Source organism: Onychostoma macrolepis, chromosome 22, assembly GCF_012432095.1.
Source record: "Onychostoma macrolepis isolate SWU-2019 chromosome 22, ASM1243209v1, whole genome shotgun sequence".
Taxonomy (NCBI): domain Eukaryota; kingdom Metazoa; phylum Chordata; class Actinopteri; order Cypriniformes; family Cyprinidae; genus Onychostoma; species Onychostoma macrolepis.
This window is the reverse complement of record NC_081176.1, coordinates 37386115-37390366: the sequence shown is the minus strand read 5'-3', so window position 1 is coordinate 37390366 and position 4252 is coordinate 37386115.

The following is a 4252-nucleotide window of genomic DNA, read 5'->3' as shown; positions in this document are numbered from 1 at the left end:
CAAGGTGGAACAAATGCCTCATCTTTACAACAGATTAGACTTTCTTTCTCACTTTAAAAACGGTATTATTAACCATGCTGTTTAAATGCAACATTTATTTTTTCACACTATAATGTTTTATTTTATTAAAATAAAAACAATTGACTCTTTATAGTTTTATTTCACTAAGATTTGATCAAATAATAGAGCAACAATAAAATATTTGATAACTCCATCTTATCACCCAAACTGATGTGTCTTACGGTTTGTGATGACATCAGAATCAGAATAAGAATGAGCTTTATTGTCAGGTATGTTTGCACATACGAGGAATTTGTTATAGCGACAGAAGCTCCACAGTGCAACAGAAAGACAGCAACAGGACAGGACACAGATAATAAAAGAATAATATACAAATAGGCAATGTACAAAATAGCAAAAACGCAATATATAATATAGACAATTATGTACATACAGTTATGGTATGTGCAAAATTCTAATGAAAAAATAAGCATGTGTTAAGATGCATGTTACGCGTGTGTAAAATATGTGTAAAGTTCAATATTACTATTAAAAAAAGTTTAAAAGTCCCGGGGCAGATGAAAATAGAATGTATGGAAGACTTTTCATTTAAGATATTATAATGACAGACTAAAAACTTTAGATTGATTAAAACAACTGAGGTTATGCATCTCTTGAATATGTATACAGTAACCAGTGAGTACATGAAACATTATTGTATAAATACACATCCTTGTAAATTCAGCATGATTCTATCATATTAATCAATAAAAAATAACAACCGGTTTGTTGGAAATAAAAATAAAAATAGTGTTGTGTTTCTAAGTTAGAATGTTTATAGTTTGTAGTAAAATCTTAACTTTAACCTAAAGCATTTTTCTTTCAAACTCTCTCACGCACGCACACGGCTTTCCCACAAACTCCCAACAACATACTTAAGTTTTGTTTTATCATCTAGAAACCCTATAACGGAGTTATGTTTTTCATTATTACAACTATAGATGCTGAAAGAGGTCATTAACCTGTTTAAAATGTGAACAATATCATTTAAGACTAGTTTGACAAACAACGGTACGATCATAAAACAAGCCTGGATCCAATTTGAAACATTCTAACAACAAGTACAACCATTGCAGCAAATGTATTCAATCAATCAATCAAACTTTGTTACAGACTCAAGGTCCAGAATTAAAAAAGACAGTAGACAACATATACAACCCATAGCATCTATCACAGATATAAAGAGTTACAAAATACAGCAATACCGGTGTCTCCACAACTTTGACTGATACCGTGTAGTACTAACCCCTATATCTGATAAACCCGCAATAATCTCATTTTAGAAGCATTAAACCGACAGATAAAACTATACATAAGATTTTGTAACAGTGTTTTAAAAGTGATTACTCTCGCACTCACAAACATTTCACTTGCACTATGACATCTAGGCCTACGTAGTAAGATTCTCATTGCATCATTATAAGCTGCTTGTGGCTTCTGTAAACTAGATGCTCTGTAGTTACGCCGCAAATGAGTGTAAAGTGTTGTACAGTATGCTTTGAAAAGTGACACCTTTACTTCATCTGAACAGAAACTAAACTTAGGTAAAGTATATTCGTCTGCATATACATCATATGGTGTAGCCTGTCAATATCCTCATCATCTGTCACGCGTTCAGTGATAAAATGCCAAAGGTATTTTACTTTCGCGCACACAGTGAGACTCTTGTTAGACAACTTAAAACTGGAAAATTTATATTATAGCACCGCAGTAAGATAAAACTCTGGATGTGTGATTGACCAACTTATCAGATGTTCGACGTATTATTACAAGTCCCTGCTTACCTAGTTTATGATGAAACTAGAAAATATAGGCGTGAGCTAACAGGTGTTAAAAATACCGGTCACGTTCAATTAGATGAAGACATGCAGAGGTAGCGAACACAATGAACTTGGGGGAGGGTCGTGAAGCAAACAGTCTAACACAACACACGTTCTCCAGAATGGTGCTGATGATGGGTTCATAATTTCACGATGAAGACCGACTGGGTATTCAGACACCTGCAGCAGGACTGACTGACTTTTCTTAAGATTTGATTTCAAGAACACACAACCGAATCCTAAAGCTATTTCACGAAATAACACAACAACGGGTGCTCCATTACAACATACGCGTCAAGTCTGTTTTACCATAAGTATATCGTATTCTTTTTATATACATATATTTGTTTAGGCTAAATATGTTTTAACAATTCTTTTTGTTTTTACAAAGATGTTAAATTGAACACGTGTAAATAATATCTCATTCAAGCGCTGTAGACTTTCAGGTCAGGGAACTACAACACCCAGCATACACCTCAGACTACAAACATGGCCGTCGGGGATGCATATACCAAAATGGTCATACGCGACAGATCTCTAAATCGTCGGACTACTGATTATACGCACGCTCAGATAACCTATATAAAAAGACACGCATGTCCACACTTTTTGTGAAGAATATTAAGTTCTGTGTTGTGATGTTACAAACCCCTTTTTGTGAGCTCTGTTAGTGTAGCAAAGTCGATTCATTTCGGCGAATCGATTCTTTCCCACAGTTCGGTTCAACGAACCGATTCATCGGATCCTTACGTCATCTCGCACTTATGTCAGTATACACTTCTTTTCTAACAACTCAGGGTCATTTTATATCAGTGAAACATTCAAATAAAGTTAACTGCGTGAACTCGTATTAGTGATTATTGTCTTTTGTTCATTTAACCTGTTTGTGGTCATGATTTCATTCACCGATCCTTCATGTCGGATACGAGTCAGACCGACCAATATTGAGTAGCCTACACGTAAACGCTGATATGTTCTACATGTCTGAAGTATAAGTGTGTAGAAAGAATAAACCGGGCTTATACACTCATCGATTTGTCTTAACAACTTTAAAACATAATCTGCATGAACGATAAACCATACACTCTTAAAATCGATAGTACACAAAATATGTGTAAAAGGATCGATAACATAATAACGTAATGTTTTGGTTCGTGTCTTACACAACTGCGCGTTATAACGGTTTTATTAAGCTTTAATATAAAAGATAATAGTCTGTTAACAATTTAGATGCTTTTATTATGAAATCGCACAAAGAACCGCTGAAGTACGTACTGTTATGGAATTAATTGAAACAATACTACGTGCTCATTTAACCGCTTTATTTACGGTATGCTGAATATAAAACTCTTAAACAGGAACATTAAAACATTTCAAACTTGTTAAACAGCCGCTTCAATACATAAAACATTTATCAAATACTATAAAACAATAGTTAGGTAAACGACTTACAGTTGGTAAGTCTTTTAAGCGAAAGGCGGTATGATTCATGTCTTTTTTATTCTGTCCACACCAATGCTTGGTCCCACTTTATATTAGGTGGCCTTAACTACTATGTACTTACATTTAAATTAATCATTTGGTACAATGCACTTATTGTGTACATACATGTTTTTACATTGTACTTATATTTTTAAAAATACCTATATGTAATTACATCTGTAATACATTTTTGTACTTACAATTATAATTACACTGTTGAACCATCCCTCACACCTTAACCCACCCTTAAACCTACCCATACCACCAAACCTGTCCCTAACCTTACCCATATCCCACCTCAATAGCAGCAAAAGTGTTTTGCAATACAGTATGAACACAAAAAGTACATTGTACTTATTCTTAAGTGTAAGTACATATTAGTTAAGGCCACCTAATATAAAGTGTGACCCAATGCTTTGACACCGGCGTTTTAGGCGTCTGTCTTTTAGGTCTGACCCAGAAAACGGATGTCTTAATATTTTGTTCTTCTTTTTATGAAAACATGCGGCAAGCAGTTTTTGACCTCGTCTGCATTACATAAATTCCAATAGTTAGTTAGCAAATACAACTGTTTATTACTGAGATAAGACACATCAGAGCTGCGTTCTATTTAACATTTTTCATCTACCTATGTTTATCGGCGCTACTGTTCTAGGCCTCCTCACACCTTTGTGAGACATAAACCGCAAAGTTTTTTCGTAGCGTTATACGCTTTGAAACCAGAACCGTTTCAAAGAAGTTTCCATGATTTGTTCGCTCTTTCTGTTTGAATTTGTGTACCGCGGTTTCACCATCCTTATCTTATTTTCCCAACCTAATTGTAATTGTTAGGCCTTACGCTTTGTCTCGTTAGCTCCTCTTTGTTCGCATAAGTCAATATTTCTTCGAAT